The 21883-nt window shown below is 36.1% G+C and overlaps 1 long non-coding RNA gene across 4 annotated transcripts in view; it reads left to right on the top strand.

Annotated features, from left to right (window-relative positions):
* Positions 1 to 21883, top strand: part of LOC144284493 (uncharacterized) — a 136529-nt gene that overhangs the window by 83542 nt on the left and 31104 nt on the right. For 2 of the 4 annotated variants that reach the window (XR_013352910.1, XR_013352914.1), the window contains exon 1: positions 12728 to 12828. The exons of the other annotated variants lie outside the window; for them this stretch is intronic. This is a non-coding gene — a long non-coding RNA (uncharacterized LOC144284493). Of the gene's footprint in view, positions 1 to 12727; positions 12829 to 21883 lie in introns of those variants that run through there. 4 annotated transcript variants of the gene reach the window in all.

The following is a 21883-nucleotide window of genomic DNA, read 5'->3' on the forward strand; positions in this document are numbered from 1 at the left end:
CTCTCTCTGTGTGACTATCATAAATAAATAAAAAAAAAAATTAAAAAAAAATAAATTTGTCAAATTCTCAACCATTATTACATCAAAAATTTTTTCTGTTCCGTTCTCTTTCTTCTACTGGTATTCCATTTATGCATATGTTATACCATGTCCCACAGTTCTTGGATATTCTGTTTGTTTTTTTATATTTGCTTTTTACTCTTTGCAATTCAGTTTGGAAAGTTTCTTTCTTTCTTTCTTCTTTTTTTTTTTTTTTTGTTTAAGATTTTATTTATTTATTCATGAGAGACACCGAGAGGCAGAGACACAGGCAGAGGAGAAGCAGGCTCCATGCAGGAGCACGATGTGGGACTCAATCCCAGGACTCCAGGATCACACCCCGAGCCAAAGGCAGATGCTCAACCACTGAGCCATCTAGGCATCCCAGTTTGGGAAGTTTCTATTGTTTTATCAAGCTTGCTGATTCTTTCCTTGGCTGTGTCAAGTTTACTGATGACCTCATCAGAGGCATTACCTCTGTAACTATGTTTGTGATTTCTAGCATCTCCTTTTAAGTCTTTCTTAAAGTTCCCATCTGCCTCCTTATATTGTATATTTGCTCTTGTATATTGTCTATTTTTTCCATTAGAGCTCTTAACATATTAACCATAGCTATTTTAAGTTTCTTGCCTGATAATTCTAATATCTTTGTCACATCTGGGTGTGATTCTGATGATTGGTTTGTCTCTTTAAATTTTTGTTTTTCTTGACTTTGGTGTATCTCCTAATATTTTGTGGAAAACTGAACTTGTATTAAGTACCAGAGGTTGATAAATGGACTTTCAGTAAGAAAATTTATGTGATTGTGGGCTTAATGTTTGTCATAGCTATGGTGCCAGAAACTTCAGATACCTCCAGTGTTCTTATTTTGGTTTCCCCTTTTGACTTTGGGCTTTTATGTATTCCTCAGAGAAAGTCTGTGGCTTGAAGCTCTTTCCAACAAGTCTGTTGTTATAATACTAGACTTCTGTTGGTGTGATGGTAAAAGGCAAGGAGGGAGAGCAGTTTATAATCTTAAAATTATTATTATTTTTTAAAGACTTTATTCATTTATTCATGAGAGACACAGAGAGATAGAGAGAGGCAGGGACACGGGCAGAGGGAGAAGCAGGCTCCATGCAAGGAGCCTGACATGGAACTCAATCCCAGGACTTCAGGATCACACCCTGGGCCGAAGGCAGGCACCAAACCTCTGCGCCACCCAGGGATCCCCTATAATCTTAAAATTAAATCTCAGTCTTGTAGTAAGACTGTGTATTTAGCTATAACCTTTACAGTTTGTTTGTCCAGTGGCACAGTTGGTTTTTTTCTCCCCCCCCGCCCTCCCCGCCCCATGCTTCCTTCCTTGGTTACAGTGTTCTCAATTGATTTCCAGAAGCCCTGACCCCTGTTAACATTTTTTTTTTCCCTTCTAAAGTGAGACAGGAAGGCCAAAGGGGTCTAGAGTATGAGGAATGACCTTCCCTCATCTGAGATAAGACTCAAACATGCATTTTGTGATAGTAGACCTTTGTTGTGGAGAAGGCTTTGGGATTATTTCACAGTGATTACTCTTGACCCCTCTCCCTGACAAAGCTGGGAGGAAATCTTCCTCTAATTCTCCTTAGGAGAACCTGGTGGGGTTCCTGAAGGTAAAGCCTTTTCTCTCAAGACTTTGGCCCCCAACGAATTTCTCATTCTCACACACCCAGTTTCCAACAATTAAAACTTACCATTTAAGTGTTCCTAATTTATCACTCTAGATGCTTAAATTACAAGTAGTCTGTTCTTAGCTGTGACTCTCTGTACATGCCTGCCTCTCAAGATTTGGGAGTATTGATTTACTTTGCAACCTCAGTTCTCTTATGGGACCAAGAAAAGTAATTGATTTTCAGATTGTCCAGCTTTTCCTTATTGTACAGATAGGAGTGACGCATTCTAAGCTCTACATGTCAGTGCTGAACCAGGACATTTTTATATTTTAAGGTTTTTTCATATAAGTTTTGCACATAGACTCATTAAGTGTACTTACTCCTACATATGTGGGCTACATATTGATTCTTCTTTGTTGCTGTTGCAAATATGGTTTTTCTCTATCATCACAACCTTTAACTGGTTTGCTTGTTTTTATGAAGGCCATTGATTTCTTCATGTTATTTTTATATCTTGCTGCGTTATTAAATTCTTTTTTTGGTTAAGTTTCTTTTATCATTGATTCTCTGAGGTAATACTATAATAATAGTATCATAGATATTATGTTATTATATTATTATTATAAAATCATAGTATAGTTATTTTATATATTATATATTTTTAAAAATTACGCTAAGAAAGCAAATCTCAGTTTCTATTTTCTTCAGGGTCTTCATCAGGAATGGATGTTGAATTTTTGTCAAAAGAATTTTTAGTAATATATGGAGATACTCATATGAAATTTTCCTTAGGTTTAGTAATATGGAGGATGATATTAATGTATTACTTTATTTTGAATCAACCTTGCACTCCAAGAATAAATTCTATTTGGTCATGTATTTATTTATTTTTTCTTTTTTTTTGAACTGTCATAGCTTTATTTCATGACATATTATAATATGGAAATATGCCTTTTTAAAGTACTTCACATAAAGTTATTGACAATACAAATATTTTCCTTTTAATGAAAATGATTTAATTTACAAATCTATTGTGAAACTTTTGTCCAGTTTTGCAATTCTCCGATATTGCAGTGCAAAAATAGATACCATTAGAGACAACATAAAGTGCTTGGAATGAATGAAGGGCTAATGATATGGAAAAAGCACAAGACATTTCTTCATTATAGAGTATGGGAAGGGAGACTGAATATTTAATCTTTATGGAAATATAAACATTCCGTAAAAAGGGATGTAACAATCTTGTTGAGAAATTAGAGCGATCTTACTGTAGTATTATGTTATTACTAATAAATAGTAACAAGGGCACAAATTAATATCAATATCAAAGTAATTCAGTGTGATCTGACACATGTCTCTTTTCAAAAAATTCGTCTAATCTATACAACCATGAGAAGAAAATATAGACAAAACCCTTTAATCAGTGATTACAGTGAATGGATGGATGATGTGTGATGTTTAATAATCACAATGCACAGGCTTTCAGTACAGTAACTGAAATACAGTAGTTTGAGGTTTAGCTGTTTGTCTATTAGCAATGAACTAGGCTGGATACTTATGTTAAATATCCTTATTATTGTTTTTGATTGTATTTTTCATATTTACAGTTGTTAATAAGATTTTCAAGGTGTCCAAAAGAAGCAAGAACAAAAATCTTGAAACACTTTTTGTTTGAGAGTTTTTGAAACTCACAATGGTTACATTTATACAGGGAATACATAAAAATTTTTATTTGATTAAGTAGATTACTATATACGTTGTCTAAAAGATAGTCCTATTAATGAATTTGATATGCAACTGTAGATTTTTTCTAGCTTCAAAAGAGGTCTTTTTAAATCTAGATCGAGATATTTCTTTTTTTCAAAAGAGTTACATTGCCTATTGATTTTTTAGAATAGAGCCTTGAAGTTAGAGTAATAAAAGCAAGGAGTTGCTCATGGAATTTTTTTTTAAAGATTTTATTTATTTATTCATGAGAGACAGAGAGACAGAGTGAGAGAGGCAGAGACACAGGTAGAGGGAGAAGCAGGCTCAGTGCAGGGAGCCCCACGCGGGCCTCAATACCAGGTCCCCAGGATCACGCCCTGGGCTGAAGGCAGCGCTAAACCACTAGCCACCTGGGCTGCCCTCATGGAATTTAATTTAATGGAGTTAGAACATGATTCTAGTGAAATGGTAAAACTAACAGAAGTTTGATTTTAAAAAACATAAAACAAGGAGAAACTATTCTATGAATTTTATATCATTAAAGATAACAAAATATAATGATCTCATGCCAATAGTTATTTGAAATATGCCTTCGTTACTTTTTAAATCATTTTACAAAACAACATTGGCATTAATTTTGAAGTCATTTTCTTTTGCAAGTAACAAGTTACATGATAACATTCTTTAAATTTAAAAAGAAAATAAAGATTAATTTGAAGTAGATCTGAAAAATTTTTTTAGAGTTAATACTTACATTTTAGAGAAAGGAGAAACAATTAGTAAAGATATTGAAAAGTCACTTGAACTTCACCAAACTCATGTTTTCTCTCATATTTTTGTTGTCTTCTATTTATTTCTTAATGTGTAGAATTCTGATTTGCTAATGTTTTTAGTATTTTTACATTGATATCTTTAAGTGTATAACTCTTTAGGGTTATTTTTATTTTTTTATTTTTTTGCTTAAAAAATTCAGATTTAGGTGTCAGTGTAATACTTCTTTAAAAACTAGGAATGTCCCTTCATCTTCAGTGTTCTAGAACAATTTATAAATCATTGGAAATTCTGACTCTTTAAAAGTTTGATAGATTTTTCTTCTAAATTTAGTGCAAAGTGATTTTAAAATGGTGTAGTTTCTTAATAGCTTTATTTTTATCTTCTGTGGAAAATGTTATCTATTTATAATAGAGTCAAATATCATTAGTCTGTATTACCTTAGGAAATTATCCATTTCATGTAGGTGTTCAAAGTTATTTGAATAGAAGTCTGCAATGTAATCTCTTAAGATGTTTTTAATTTTTCTGTTTGAGTGGTTATTTGTCTTCATTTCTTATTTTTCATACTTATGACATATCCCTTATTTTATTAATTTCTTTAAAATAACCTACAGGAATTTTATTTGTTGACTACTATTTTTCTATTCTCTGCCTCATTAATTTCCACCTTTAATTTTTTCCTTGTGCTTTCTTTTTACTTTTTCATTTTATGGATTTTTGAGCTGGTGTTCAGTTTATTTAGTCTTTCATTTTTCTGACTCACAAAAATGATTAGTCTATGAAATGTCTTCTAAAGATTAATTTCTATATATCTCTGTTTTATCATTATTATTTAGAAATTCTGTCATTTCATTTTTTTCCCCTTTCATTGAGAATTGCCATCATCATGGCCATTTAGATACCTTTTCAAGATATTGACTTCAATTCCTTTGGATATATACCGAGGAGTAGGATTGCTGGATAACATGATACTTCTATTTTAATTTTTTGAGAAGCCTCCATACTGTTTTCCACAATGGCTGCAACAATTTACATTGCCATCAACAGTCCACAAGAAGGATTCCTCTTCTCTACATCCTCGTGGTAGCAGTATTCACAACAGGCAAGTACATGGAAACAATCTAAATGTCTACCAGACATTCTGGATAGAATGTGGTATTTGTGTACAGTGAAATATTATTTAGCCTTAAAAAAGAAGGAAATCTTGCCATTTGCAACAACATGGATGAACCTAGATAACATTGTGCTAAGAAATAAGCCAGACACAGAGAAAATACTACATGATCCGCACTTATCTGAGAAGTCTAAATTAAACTCATAGAAGCAGAAAGCAGAATGGTGTTTACTAGAGGCTGCAGGAGAATGGAAGTTGGAAGATATTGGTCAAAAAGACATGAGGTTCTGTTACTCATGATGAATCTATCCTTGGGATCTACTGTATAGCATAGTTCCTATAGTTACCAATATTGTATTCTAAAATTTTGCTAAGAGGGTAGATCTTGTGTTAAATGTTTTTAATCATAAAATAAGCAAGTAAATAAGTAAATAAATAGTGTAGAAGAAAACTTTTGTAAATAATAGGTTTTGATTGTGGTGATTGTTTATGGGTGCAAACTCATCAAGTTATATTCGTTATATATAAACACACACACACACACACACACATTCTGCTTTTTATATGTTCCATGTTCCTGCAACAGGAGGAGTAGCTGGAACAGTTCAAGTTCTTGACCTAGATGGTGGTTTTTAAGGGTGATAATCTTATAGTAAGTAGTTCACTAAGATACACATTTTTTTAATGTGGAGTTTCTCCATTCACTTTATTTTACAATAAAAAAGGTTAAAAATATTTTAAAATTATAGAATCCTAAACCCTATGTTTGTAGTGAGAGAAACATATAGTTTTGAGAAACTAAATGAGAAGCTGTGTGACAAACATATAGCTATTTAGCAACAGAACCAGGAATAGCAGCCAAACAAATTATTATCCTAATAAATGAGAAAAAAGGAATATCAGAAGAGAAAAATGGTATTATTGAATAACACAGAAATAGTGAGTTATGGAGAATTTCAGTGTAAAGGTGCTAACATACTCTGACATCATTCAATGGTACCAATCAGTAAATAATATTCAATGGAATTATTAGTCTTCCTGGGTGTTAATTCATTTACTAATTCATAAAGTTCAGCTAGTGTCCTCATGGTTTGCCATTGACTGAGTTGAAACAGAGATGGGCACCAACTCAGACAGAGTCTTTCTATCCATTTTAAATGCCTTTTGTTGGAGGGAGGGTACCCAAAGTGGTGGAAGGACTTCCCCAAGCTTTTTAGGGGCCCAGCCAGACCTGGAAGGAAACTTCCTTATTGTAGGCTAGTCCTCTTGGCAGTTTATTAGGCTGGCTCTCATTTACTTGGAGAGAGAAGATGAGTTAGTTTTATATTTTCAATTAAATGGGGGTCCTACTAAGAACAGGGCTGTTTCTCTTAGGGGAGGCTTAGGAGAGACAATCTGGCTGAAGACTATGGCAGGGAGGTGGCTTAGGTGTTTGTTTTGAAGTTGCCTTTGTATGGCAATGTGTGATTCTACTTAGATTTGGAGAGGGGAGTGGGAGAGTATCAAAAACCTCTGCAAGGGGCACCTGGGTTGTTCAGTCTGTTGAGTGTCTGCCTTGGGCTCAGGTCATGATCGAGGAGTCCTGGGATCAAGCCCCGCATTGGGCTCCCTGGTTAGCAGAGAGCCTGCTTCTCCCTCTCCTTCTGCTGCTCTCCCTGCTTGTTCTCTTTCTCTCTGTCAAGTAAAGAAATAAAATCCTAAAAAAAAAGCCTCTGCAAAATGCTCTTGGCCTCACACTAAGATTTTAGGTATTTTTGCAACTTGTTTAGGAATATTTTGGAATTTTTGTTTAATATTTAGAATTATTGTATAGAATACAAGTAAAGAATCAAAAAATTTTTAATCCTATTTTTATCCAGTTTGCATTCAAGTACTTTAAAATTGGACAGTCCATCTGAGATAATGTTAGGTTTATTTGCATTACTGTATTTATGGCTGTATGTTTCCTAACACCGTGTTACCTACTCTTTCCTAGTAATACAGAATGAGGCTATAGCCCTTAAATAGGCAGTTTTGAGAAAGAGCAAAGCAGCATCTAGATGCTGCTTTTTATAGGTGAACTGATAAACACTCCAAAATATTAAGGAAACCCAAACAACCTAAAAATACACCTGTTTTAAATAAACATTTTTCTTCAATCTGTGGATAGAAATTCAATGTGTATTCTCCATGAAGCTCATAAAAGAAAACTCTCCAATTTAAAGGATCTAATGGCCTTAGAACCTCTTGAGAAATCTAGATTAATGGATGTTACTCAGAGAGTTGCACAACATAGGAAATCCTGCTAGTGAATGTGTAACACTTGGAACCAAAAGCTAAGATCTATCTCAGGAGGCAAAAGAAAACAGAAATATCCACAGATGTAATAAAATATGGATGATGTAAGTTTTTCCTGTTGTGTTTTTGGCTTTGCAGATACAATGTGGGTTTATATAGAAGTACATCAATTATATCACCTTAAAGTATAGATTATGGAGAAACCCATGTTCATTGTCACGATTCAGTAGTTTCCAAATTCCCATATGATTCTGCTACCTATAATCATCAAAGTGCTAAGCTGGCTTCCACCTGTGGAAAGTCATCCTGAATGGACTTATTTTCCTTTCCACCATTTGAATTGCACATATTGGCTTAAAACTTAGAATTAAGATACTATCAAAACCATCCCTGCAATTTTGTAAGCTAAACTCCACTTGCATTCTCTTAAGAGGTCAGGATTATTTGTGTAGCCTGCACTTAAAGGAGGAGGAATCTAAGGAATAGGCAAGTGATGAGATCCTCAATGTCACCCAGTGATAAATGGAAGGTTTGCAGGGGGGACCAGTGATTCTCTGAGGAACTTGAGGCCTCTTCTCCTAAAACCAAGCTTGGCCAGCCCAACTGAACTCATTTCTTATAACCCCACTGATAGATAGTGGTTTGGGAATACCTGAGATGAAATTTATCTTTGCAATACCTGCTATTTATGATAAAAGTTTGATGACCAAACTAATAGTATACACAAGATTTTGGAGACAGAAAGAGTAGGTGATTATTTTGAGCTACTTGAACAGTTTTAAGATCAGAAAAGTAATTAGTACATAATGTTGAATTGGGTGTTGTCAATTCAAGCAATTCCTATCTAGGCTAATGTGGAAGCATCTCTGCTTGGCCAATCAGTTGTTACTGACATCACAGAGAGTCAAGGGTCTGCTTAGTTTAGATTAGCTCAGATTTTTAAATATTTTATTTAAATTCAATTTGCCAGCATATAGTATACAATACCCAGTGCTCATCTCATCATGTGCCTTCCTTAACGCCCATTACCCAGTTACCCCAATCACCCCACCCACTTCCCCTTCTGCAACCCTTTTGTTTTTCCTAGAGTTAGGAGTCTCTCATAGTTTGTCTTCCTCTCTAATTTTTTCCCTACTCAGTTTCCCTCCTTTCCCTTATGGTCCCTTTCACTATTTCTTATATTCCACAATGAGTGAAACCCTATTATAATTGTCTTTCTCCAATTGACTTATTTCACTCAGCACAATACCCTCCAGTTCCATGTAATGGTAGGTATTCATCATTTCTGATGGCTGAGTAATATTCCATTGTATATATATACTGCATCTTCTGTATCCATTCATATGTGGAAGCACATCATGGCTCCTTCCACAGTTTGGCTATTGTGGACATTGCTGCTATAAACATTGGGGTGCAGGTATCCTCTCATTTTGCTACATCTGTGTCTTTGGGGTAAATACCAGTAGTGCAATTGCTGGGTCATAGGGTAGCTCTATTTTTAACTTCTTGAGAAACCTTCATGCTGTTTTCCAGAGTGGCTGCACCAGCTTGCATTCCCACCAACGGTGTAAGAGGTTCCCCTTTCCCCACATCCTTGCCAACATTTGTTCTTTCCTATCTTGTTAATTTTAGCCATTCTCACTGGTGTAAAGTGGCATCTCATTATGATTTCTGTTTGTATTTCCCTGATGACAAGTGATGTAGAACATTTTTTTTCATGTGCTCGTTGGCCATGTGTAGTTCTTCTTTGGAGAAATGTCTGTTCATGTCTTCTGCCCATTTCATGACTGGATTGTTTCTTGGGTACTGAGTTTGAAAAGTTCTTTATAGATCTTGGATACTAGCCGTTTATCTGATATGTCATTTGTGAATATCTTCTCCCATTCTGTAGGTTGTCATTTAGTTTTGTTGACTGTTTCCTTTAGATTAGCTCAGATTTGTAAATAACCAGAAGTTCACAGAATCTGGAAATTTAAGTAGTATTTTGATTGTGCCAGGTAGAGGCCCTAAAAATATTACCATTTACAATGATGTTTATTTCAAAACAGAATTTTAACCATCAAGCATTTGAAAGACATGCTCACAGAATCAAGGGCAGTTTTCCCAATGGAATAAATTCAGTATTATGAAAACTGCTTTCTCCCCTTGGTTTTTGTTTGTTTGCTTGTTTTTTCATCTTGCAAAAGGGCAGTGTCAGTTTTGTCATGAGCTGGCGTTGGCTTGAGAGTCAGAGTCTGGGTCTAACATCTGTGACTGAGACTAAAACACTGTGACCCAAACATTCTCATATAGGTTCAGAGAAGTGTGATGAGAGTCATGTATTTCATTCCTTAAAGATAAGCTAGAGGGAGCCAAAAGAACTTCTCTAATTGGCCACTATCAGAACAGTTGGCGAAATATATATATTTATGAGGAGTTACTGACTGAAAAATAAAATACCAATGCTTTGTGAAAGCAGCGCTTTCAGTCTTAAATAAAACACACAAGGATGGCAAATTTAGTTTAATTGTTTAATTAAAAATAACATTTCTCAGTGAGAGGAATAGGCATTAAATTCTAAGAATAAATGGTTCAATTTATGATAAGCCCTACAAGGTTCATACTAAAAATGAATTATGTTCAAAAAGGCACATGTTTGAAAGAATAGTTTATCTTTATGGTCACCTCTGTGTTAGCTGTTTGGATCACGAGAGCTCTCCTTTCTGCCTTGTTTTAGTTGCTTGAAACAAGATTTTGTTGTCAGTTGTAGGAACACTAATATAAAAAGCAGAATTTGTGTGCTGTGTTGGTACGCATAGATCATAATTGAGGGCTGTGAGAAATGTGCAGCTGCTCTTTCATTGCACCAGTAAAGCAAATGTTTTTGCTGTGTTACAAGTCTATGTGCTTATACCTTTCTAACTTGCTCCTTTCAGAATAATTTCCCCAGAGTCAAATCCTAGCCAAGTACAGCCTTTACATATCGAGGCGGGCATAAATGCTAGCTTGAGGCTTTTTCTGAAGTTGTAAAAGGTTGACGGGTACTTTATTGGTTGGCTCAAGTCTAAATTATGGAGGTTTTCATATCCAAACAGCTGCGTTTAAATTTTCTGTCCCAAACACCTACCCATTGATTCAAAATCAGGATAATTGGAAAAGCAGCTTCATAAGACTCTGGCCTTTTAAAAAGGAAATGAAGTTGTTTAAAACATGCAAATTATATTGTTTATTGTGGCTTTTCTCTCTTTCATAGTAGTAGTTACACATTCTTTTGTGCCCTGCTTGGCTGTTTGTTTGGTTTCTCTGTCTGTTTTGTTTCAGTTCTAAGATATTCCTTTGCTCCAGTAAGAATGAAATCTTCCCTTATTAATTATACCAGAGGTGACATGGGAATCCTCATTATCTATGCAACTGGGTGAAACAACAGCAAAAAAAAAAAAAAAAAAAAAAAAAAAGGATTTTTCATGGATAATATCTGCATATTGGAAAACAGCACATTTTATCTCTGAGATAAATATTACCATCTTTTTTTGATTGTTCCCTTGCAATTCTTAGGGAAAACAAAATCAAAATAAATCAAAAAGAAAAATCAATTGTTTCTTTACAAAATGGTGAATATATATGTCAGATTCCCTCAGAACTGTAAGTGGCTTTTATTACTATTTTTTTATTCTAGATATAATTACATTAAGTAATTTGGTTTCCAGATGAGTTTAAATAATTGAAAAGCACCTGCTGATTTCCTCCAGTAGAGTAAAAAAGTATTTTAATAATACACAAACAGCAGAAACTGAAAAAATTGGAGTGAAAGGATCATATTAACTAACCGACTTATTAATTTTTCAAATTTCAAGCTTATCACTGCGTTTATACCAAGACATGCTATCTAATGGCTGCAATGATATTAGCAATAGATTAGCTATATCATTTTTTATGTAACTTAGTGATAAATGCTGTCCCCTCCCCCCACCTTGATCTGTCTGTTCAACATCCATATTGGGAGACATGAACTCCAGTTGACTCCTTGGATTACCTATGGACTTGGGGTAGCATCCAGCATGGATAAATGATATCCGCAGATAATCTCAGGACATTTTAGCTTTCATCCCTCCAGCCTCCCTTACCTTCAAATTATTTCAGAGTCACTGAGATGCAACAAATGCGCTGTGTGTTTTTTTCCATTTCCTACTTTGGTTGATTACCTTAACAGAAGTCTAGTGAAAATGGAATGCTCGGGGTATAGGCACGAGGAAAGAGGCATCGAATTTAGCTCATTCTTATTAAGTAAGCATGCCTGAATTTCCATGCTCTTTTCCTTGCAAACCATTTTTGTTAGCCCTGGCAAATGATGAACTTCCTACTGGTAAAACTGGTCCTGACTCTTCTCCATGCCTAATGAGTGCTCAGAACCTGACTGAGATAGAGGGTCCGATCGCTGTAGAAGCTGGCTTGTGTGGCACAAGCAGGGTTAGCATCTGTTGTCAGTGGTTGATTACCTACGCATGGGAACAGCTGTCCCATCCATCATCATGAACTCTTTTAGACTCAAGGGTTATTTTTACCCCACTCTGTTGTGGAGCTGCGGCTATAAGAAGACTGTGTTTTGGTGGCTCATCATATCAATTTCAAAGAATAAAAACATGACAAAACACCTGAAGATTTGGCACCTAGCCACACAGCGACTTAAGTAAGACATGCCCTCACATCTCTCTTTGGGGGCTATAAGTTGGCAAGGCCACATTTGTGTTTCTATATAATGCTCAGTTCTTTTAGTGTAAAGTGCTCTATGTGGGGTTAAGGGTAGCTGGATGGCTAAAAAACTCTGCTAATTTTTTTTAACGTTCTACTTATTTATCCATGAATGACACACAGGGAGAGGCAGAGAGACATATAGGCAGAGGGAGAAGCAGGCTCCATCCCAGGACCCCGGGATCATGCCCTGAGCTGAAGGCAGACACACAACTACTGAGCACCCAGGCATCCCCTCAGGTGTTTTTTATGTTCCTCCTGCTATGTTTTCTTTTTTAAAGTTAGGACTATCCTCTAGGCATTATTTTTATTTCTTTTGGAAAACAAGTGGCAGATGCAAACCAAGAATCTCTCAGTTTACTTCACTGTAAATAGTTTGTAAGTTTATAAATTCATTTATAATTCATTTATGAATTCATTTATTGTATATTTTTACTTTTAAATAAAGAATCATCTGAGTTTCTCTGGTTTTAGAGAAAAATGAAGATTTGGCCATCCAAGATTTAAACCTTCAGTGTCCAAACACCAGGAGGTGCTATAAGATAACATTAAGGAACAGGTACACCTGCCCCCCTCCCCCCATTCGCCAACCCACCTCTTGTTCTCCCTTCCTTTCCAGGATTTACAGATTTGAAATTCTAGTTCCACAAAGTTTGTTAATGAAAACGTTTTATTTGACAGATAAATAATGTGTAGATTATCTAAATAAATAATGTGTAGAAATCTAATGTGTAGATTCTGAGGTATTCAGTATAGCAGACCATCTCCTGGATCTCTCTTTCACAGGGGGACAAGGAGCCTTGTCAAGACTTCAGGGACATTAGTAAAGATTTGTAGAGAGATGGTTTTCTACATGCCTAAAACCAGGAGTTATCCATGAAAGGATAGTAATTAAAGGATATTGATACTTACTGTTTCTGTTTTGTGCACTACAGTTTAACATATCATAAAAAAAAAAAAAAAACAAGGTGAGACTGTCAAATGAAATTCTGCAACTATGTATTACCTCTTGCCTGGATAAGATGTTGCTCTTCCAATCAGACATCAAGTAAGGCTCTGAAGATAATGTTTTCAGGCACATACTTAAAGAGAAATTTATTTGTATTTTTCTCATGAGCCAATAGCATCATCTCTTAGGGGAAGCATTCTAATAAGCCATTTTAAAAAATTATTAGCTTTGGGGTACCTGACTGGCTCAGTTGATGGAGCATACAACTCTTGATCTTGGGGCTGTGAGTTCAAGCCCCACATTGGGTGTAGAGCTTACTTAAAAAAACTATCATGCTTCTCCCTCTGCCTGTGTCTCTGCCTCTCTCTCTCTCTCTCTCTCTCTGTTACTATCATAAATTAAAAAAAAAAAAAAAGGGGGATCCCTGGGTGGTGCAGCGGTTTGGCGCCTGCCTTTGGCCCAGGGCGTGATCCTGGAGACCCAGGATCGAATCCCACGTCGGGCTCCCGGTGCATGGAGCCTGCTTCTCCCTCTGCCTGTGTCTCTGCCTCTCTCTCTCTCTCTCTGTTACTATCATAAAAAAAAAAAAAAAACAACTATCAGCTTCATTGCAATATAATTTACATGAAATGAAACTAGTAATTTGAAAAGTATAATACAATGACTTTCAATACGTGTATATAGTCATGTGACTATTACCAAACTCATGTTATAGAACATTTCTATTATGAAAAAAGTTCCTTCATTCCTCCTTTGTACCACATCCTGGACCCCGGCAACCATTGTTCTGTTTTCTGTGGCTGATCTTTTTTACCTTTTCTAGAATTTTATGTTAGTCTTTTGTGGCCAACTTTTTAAACTTTTTACAGTGGTTTTGAGAATTTATCCATGTTGTGTGTTGTATTAGCAGTTCTTTTTATTACAGAATGGTGTTCTAGTATATGGATATATCTCAATTTGGTTTATATTCACAAGTTGATAAACATTTGTTTTTTTTCTATTTTTCGGAAATTACAAATAAACCTACAGTGAAGAGTCTTATGTAAGTCTTTGTGTGGACATCTGCTTTTCCTTTTATCTTGAGTAAATACCTGAGTGGAATGCTAGAACATATATAGGCATATATTTAATTAAAAAGAAAAACCATTTTATTTATTTTTAAATTTTAAAAAAGATTTTATTTATTTGAGAGAGAGAGAACCCACAGCAAGAGGGAGGGGTAGAGGGAGAGGGAGAAGCAGACTCCTTGTTGAGCAGGGAGCTCAGGGTACAGAGAGAGGGAGAAGTGGACTCCTTGTTGAGCAGGGAGCTCAATTGGGGCTTTGATCCCAGAACCCTGAGATCATGACCTAAGCCAAAGGCAGATGCCTAACCAACTGAGCCACCCAGGCATCCCTAGTTGTCCCATTTTACATTACCAACAATAGGATACACAAATTCCAAATCCTCCACACTTTGCCAATACTTGGTAGTCAGTCTTTTTCATTTCATTTTATTTTATTATTATTTTTTTTTAGTTTTTTTCATTTTAGCCATGCATAGTGGCTTTAATTTGCATATCCCTAATGATATATTGTATCTTTTCATGTGTTACTCTGACATTCATAAATCTTCTTTGGAGAAGTTTTCATTCAAATAGTTGGCCAATTTTTAATTGAATTGTGTTTTCTTGTTGAATTTTGAGAGTTTATATATATAAAGATACAAATCCTTTATCAGATTTACACTTTGCAAATATCTTCTCCCAGTCTGTGACTTCATATTCTCCCTTTTTCTTTTTTCTTTTCTTTTCTTTTCTTTTCTTTTCTTTCTTTTCTTTTCTTTTCTTTTCTTTTCTTTTCTTTCTTTTCTTTTCTTTTCTTTTCTCCTTCCTTCCTTCCTTCCTTCCTTCCTTCCTTCCTTCCTTCCTTCCTTCCTTCCTTCCTTCCTTCCTTCCTCTCTCTCTCTCTCTTCCTTCCTTCCTTCCTTCCTTCCTTCCTTCCTTCCTTCCTTCCTTCCTTCCTTCTTTCTTTCATATAATTAAGTGATTCATCACTTACATATAACACTCAATGCTGGGCAGCCTGGATGGCTCAATGGTTTAGTGCCGCCTTCAGCCCAGGGTGTGATCCTAGAGACCTGGGATGGTGTCCCGCGTTGGGCTCCCTGCATGGAGCCTGCTTCTCTCTCTGCCTGTGTCTCTGCCTCTCTCTCTCTCTCTCTCTCTCTCTCTCTCTCAATCTCTGTGTGTGGGTCACCTCATGAATAAATAAATAAATAAAATCTTAAAAAAAAATAACATTCAGTGCTCATCTCAACAAGTGCCCTCCTTAATACCCATCACCCATTTAGCCCATCCCCCCACTGGCCTCTCTTCCAGCAACCCTCCATTTGTTCTGAATAGTTAAGAGTCTCTTATGGTTTACCTCCTTCTCTGGTTTTATATTATTTCATTTTTCCTTCCCTTCCTCTGTATTCATCTACTTGGTTTCTTAAATAACACACATAAGTGAAATCAAATGATATTTACCTTTCTCTGACTGACTTATTTTGCTTAGCATAATATACTCTAGCTCCATCCAGGTTGTTGCAAATGGCAAGATTTCATTCCTTTTTTCCCCCTGAGTAATATTACATTGCATATAGATATCATAATTTCTTTATCCATTCATCAGTCAATGGACATTGTGCTCTTTTCATAATTTGGCTATTATTGATAGTGCTGTTATAAACATTGGGCTGCATGTGCCCCTTCGGATCAGCATTTTTGTGTCCTTTGGATGAATACCTACCTAGTGCAGTTGCTAGGTTATAGGGTGGTTCTGTTTTAACTTTTTGAGGACTCCATATTGTTTTCCAGAGTAGCTGCACCAGTTTGCATTCCCACTGACATGGCAAAAGGGTTCCCCTTTCTCCACATCCTTGCCAACATTTGTTATTTCCTGAGTTGTTAATTTTAGCTATTCTTACTGGTATGAGGTGATATCTTATTGTGGTTGTGATTTATATTTTCCTGATGATGGGTGATGTTGAGCATTTTTTCATGTGTCTGTTAGCCATTTGTGTGTCTTCTTTGGAGAAATGTCTGTTCATGTCTTCTAGTCATTTCTTGACTGGATTATTTATTTTTGGGGTGTTGATTTTGGTGCCTTCTTTATAGATTATGGATACTAGCCCTTTATCTGTTATTCCATTTGCAAATATCTTCTCTCCTTCCATCTGTGTTAGTTGCTTTTTAGTTTTGTTGATTGTTTTTTCACTGTGCAGAAGCTTTTTATCTTGATGAAATCCTAGTAGATCCTTTTTGCTTTTGTTTCCCTTGCCTTTGGAGACCTGTTGAGTAAGAAATTCCTGCGTGTGGCTGAGGTCACAGAAGGTGCTGCCTATTTTCTCCTCTAGGATTCTGATGGTTTCTTGTCTCACATTTAGGTTTTTCATTTATTTTGAATTTATTTCTGTGTATGATATAAGAAAGTGGTTCAGTTTCATTCTCCTGCATATTGCTGTCCAGTTTTCCCAACATCGCATGTTAAAGAGACTCTTTTTTTCATTGGATATTCTTTCATGCTTTGTTGAAGATTAGTTGACCATATAGTTATGGGTCCATTTCTGGATTCTCTGTTCTGTTCCATTTATATATGTGTATTTTTTTCCCCAGTACCATACTGTCTTGATTACAGCTTTGTAATACAGCTTGGAGTCTAGAATTGTGATGCCTCCAACTTTGGTTGGCTATTTGTGGTATTTTCTGGTTCCATACAAATATTAGGATTGTTTGTTCTTGTTCTGTGAAAAATACTGGTGTTTTTTAGTTGGAGATTGCATTGAATGTGTAAATTGCTTTGGATAGTATAGACATTTAAACCATATTTGTTCTCCCAATCCACTCGCATGGAATGTTTTTCCATCTCCTTGTGTCTTCAGTTTCTTTCTTAAGTGTTCTATAGTTTTCAGTGTACAGAACTTTTACCTCTTTGCTTAGGTTTATTCCAGGTATCTTATGGGTTTTTTTTACAATTGTAAATGGGATTGACTCCTTGGTTTCTCTTTCTGCTTCTGCGTTATTGGTGTATAGAAATGCAACGGATTTCTGTGTATTGACTTTGTATCCTGAGACTTTGCAGAGCTTGTATATCAGTTCTAGCAATTTTTTGGTGGAGTCTTTCAGGCTTTCTACATAGGATATCACATCATGGTGAAGAGTGAAAGTTAGACTTCCTCCCTTCTGATTTGGATGCCTTTTATTTCTTTTTGTAGTCTGATTTCTAAGGGTAGGACTTCCAGTACTATGCTGAACAACAACAGTGAGAGTGGACATCCCTGTTGTGTTCCTGACCTTAGGGGAAAAGCTCTCAATTTATCCCCATTGAGGATGATTATAGCTGTGGGTCTTTCATATATGGCCTTTATGATGTTGAAATATGTTCCTTCTATCCCTACTTTCTTGAGGGTTTTTATCAAGAAAGGATGCTGTATTTTGTCAAATGCCTTTTCTACATCTATTGAGAGGGTCAAATGGTTCTTATCCTTTCTTTTATTAATGTGGTGTATAGCATTGATTGATTTGATTTTGGAATCAAAATTTGGAATCCTGGCCTCATAGAATGAGTTTGGAAGTTTTCCTTCCATTTCTATTTTTTTGGAACAGCTTCAGAAGAATAAGTATTGATTCTTCTTTAAATATTTGGTAGAAATCCCCTGGGAAGCCATCTAGCACTGAACTCTTATTTGTTGGGAGATTTTTGATTACTGATTCAATTTCTTTGCTTGTTATGGGTCTGTTCAGGTTTTCTATTTCTTCCTGTTTCAGTTTTGGTAGTTTGTATGTTTCTAGGAATTTATCCATTTCTTCCAGATTGCCCAATTTATTTGCATATAATTTTTCATAATATTCTCTTATAATTGTTTGAATTTCTGTGGTATTGACTGTGATCTCCCTTCTTTCATTTGTGATTTTATTTATTTTTGTACTTTCTCCTTTCTTTTTGACAAGTCTGGCTAGGGGTTTATCAATTTTGTTCATTCTTTTAAAGAAATACCTCCTAGTTTCATTGATCTACTGTTTTTTTTAAATTTCTATATTAAAAAGACTTTATTTTTATTTATTTTATAAAGAGAGAGAGAGCAGGAGGGAAGGGGCAGAGGGAAAGGGAGAGAGAGTCCCAAGCAGACTCTGAGCTAAGCGCAGAGCCTGATGTGGGGCTTGACCTCATGATTTTGATATCAGTACCTGACCTGAAACCAAGAGTTGGCTGCTTAACTGAATGAGCCATCCAGGCACCCCTTTATATCATCACTTATTTCTGCTCTAATTGTAATTATTTCTCTTCTGCTGGTTTTAGGCTTTATTTGCAGTTCTTTTTCCATCTCTTTTAGGTATAAGATTAGGTTGTATATTTGAAACTTTTCTTGCTTTTTGAGTTAGGCCTATATTGCTATGTACTTTCCTCTTATGACAGCCTTTGCTGTATTCCAAGGTTTTGGAATGTCCTGTTTTCATTTTCATTTGCTTCTATGTGATTTCCTGGCTAACCCATTCATTCTTTAGTAGGATGTTCTTTAACCTCTATATATTTGTGTTTTTTCCACATTTTTTCTTGTCAAATTTCATAGTATTGTGGTCTGAAAATATGCATGGTATGATCTCAATCTTTTTGTACTTGTTGTTGCTTGACTTGTGACCCAGTATGTGATCTATTCTGGAGAATGTTCCATGTGCTCTCAAAGGAATGTGTATTCTTTTGAATACAGAATGCTTTAGGATGAAATATTCTGAATCTCTCTGTTAAGTCCATCTGGTCCAGTGTATTATTTAAAGCCATTGTTTCCTTGTTGATTTGCTTAGATGATATGTCCATTGCTTTGAGTGGGGTACTAAAATCCCTTGCTATTATTGTATTATTAACAATGAGTTTCTTTATGTTTGTTATAATTGATTTATATATTTGGCTACTCCCAAGTCAGGGCATAAATATCGTTATTAGATATTCTTGTTAGATGGACACCTTCATTATCATATAATGCTCTTATTCATCTCTTATTAAAGTTTTTGGTTTAAAATCTAGTTTGTCTGATATAAGGATGGCTACTTCAGATTTCTTTTGATGTCCATTAGCAGGATAGATGGTTTCAACCCCTTCACTTTCAATCTGGAGGTGTCTTGGGGTCTAAAATGAATCTTTTATAAGCAGCATATCAATAGGTCTTATTTTTTAATCCATTCTGATACTTTGTGTCTTTTGTTTGGAGCAGTTAGCCCATTTACATTCAGAGTAATTATTGATAGATATGACTTTAGTGTCACTGTATTATCTGGAAGTTGCTGTTCCTGTAGATTATCTCTTTTCTTATATTTGTTGCTTTTGGGCTCTCCTGCCCAAAGGTCCTCTTTAATATTTCTTATAGGGCTGGTTTAATGTTAATGAACTGCTTTAGTTTTTTCTTGTCTTGGAAACTCTTTATCTCTCCTATTCTGAATGACAGCCTTGTTGGATATAGTATTATTGGCTTCATATTTTTCCCATTTAGCATGTTGAATATATCAAGCCACTTTCTTCTGGCCTGCCAAGTTGTGTGACCAGTCTGCTACTAATCTTATGTATCTACCCTTGTAGGTTAAGGATCTTTGTCTCTAGCTCCTTTTAGAATTCTCTTTTTATCCTTGCATTTTGCAAATTTCACTATGCTATGTCCTCTTGTTAACCTATTTTTGTTGATTTTGAGAGGACCTTTCTGTGTCTATTGGTCTTGAATGCCTGTTTTCTTTCCCAGATTAAGGAAGTTCTCAGCTATAATTTGTTCAAATAAGCCTTCTGCCCCCCCTTCCTGCTGTTCTTCTGGGAGTCCTATGAAATGGATAAATATTGTACTGGGTGGAATTGCTGAGTTCTCTAAGTCTATATTCATGATCTAATAGTTTTCTTTCCCTATTCTTTTCAGCGTCATTATTTACCATAATTTTATCTTCTATATCACCTATTTGTTCTTCTACTTCTTCCATTCTCATTGTGATTAAGTCTAATCAGTTTTGCATTCAGTTATAGCATTTTTTTATTTAAGCCTGACTATTTTTTAGGTCTTTTATCTCCACAGCCAGGGTTTCTCTGATGTGTTCTATGCTTCTTTCATGTCCAACTAGTATCCTTATTATTGTTGTTCTAAATTCTTGTTCAGATATCTTGCTAATATCTGTTTTGAGCAAATCCCTGGCTGTGGTTTCTTCTTGATCTTTTGGAGAGAATTCCTCCATCTTGTCATTATGTCTAGGTTTCTGTCTTTTGCATGTTAAGAAAACTTGTTATGTTTACTGCTGCTGAGAGTACTACCATATTAAGAAAGGGTCATATACTGTCCAGAGCCTGGCACTTCAGGAAGTGTTTCTGGTGTATGCTATGTGCACTCTGCTATTGTGTTTTGTTTGCTCTTTCCCACAGGTCAGTCTTTTGCAGAGTTCCTCCTTGCTTGCAGTGGGGCGTGATTTATGTATGATTGATTTGTTTAACTATGTATGATTTGGTTTGTTTGTTAAGATAAGCCTGATTTTTAAAAAGGAAAAAAAAAACCTTGATCTAAGGAAATAGAAAAGGAAAAGAAATAAAAAAGCTAGCAAACAGGCAAAAAACTATAAGGCTGACTCCAAAGAAAAAGAAAGAAGGAAAAAATAAACAAAAGTATGAACTGAAACATGAGAAAAGGAAACAAACAAACCAACAAATGAACTAAAAAACTATAAGCCCAATTCCAAAGGGGGGAAAATATATATGTAAAGAAAGCCTGGTCCTATTTCCACTGGATCTGAAGCAGACACTTTGGAGCACTCTATGATCAGGAGATGTGATTGTGTTGGCTTTCTGAGGGAGAGGCCTGCTGCCCTGGTTTATAGTCAGACCTGCCTTAGTAAAGATGCCCCTGCTGGGTGCAGGGTGGTACACTTTGGTGTAGGTGACTCCAGCTCCCACTGGAGATATGTGTTTCTCTCTGAAGTCCCTCGGTGCTGGTGGGTGGGGGTGGAAGATGGTGTCATCTCTCATCCCTGGGGAGGGGAACTTACAAGGCCACAGCTGTTCAGGAGAAAAGTGAACAGTCTCCCCTCTTCTGTCCTAGGCTTTTGGCAGATCTCTGCCTTCAATCTGTCTGTGTCCAGCCCATTGGCACACCCAGTGCGAGTTATCCTTTGTTTTATTTCTGGCCAGTGGCTTGGATTCAAAACTTTAAATCTTAAAGAACCTGGCAGGGTTCAGGGAGACTTTCCCCTCCATCAGAGGAGAGTCTCTCAGCACCCTGATCTGCACCATTATGTCCCAGGAAAGCAGATGTATGCTTGTGCAGATGCCTGGAGTCTATGGGAAAGCACCACAAAAAACTGTGACCAGATTACTGCCCTGAGTGTGCATGTCTGTCCCCTCTTGTGAACAGCTGCCCAGTGGTGCTGGCAGGCCTCCAGGAAGGGGAAAATTCTCTCCCTGTGCAACCCAAGGGGTCCTCACACTACAGCTCTTGCCCTACTTGCTGCTCTCTCTTCCATTATCTCCCTCTTTCCCTGACTTCTTTCCCCACACAGGGCTCCCACCCCTCTGTGGCACCACTGTCACTTTTCTGTGTCCCAATTGATGTCTCTGAACCTCACATCTGCCATGTTCTCTTCCTTCAATTGGGCAGATGTTTTCTTAATCCTCAGGTTGATTTC

This window comes from Canis aureus, chromosome 15, assembly GCF_053574225.1.
Source record: "Canis aureus isolate CA01 chromosome 15, VMU_Caureus_v.1.0, whole genome shotgun sequence".
NCBI classification, from domain to species: domain Eukaryota; kingdom Metazoa; phylum Chordata; class Mammalia; order Carnivora; family Canidae; genus Canis; species Canis aureus.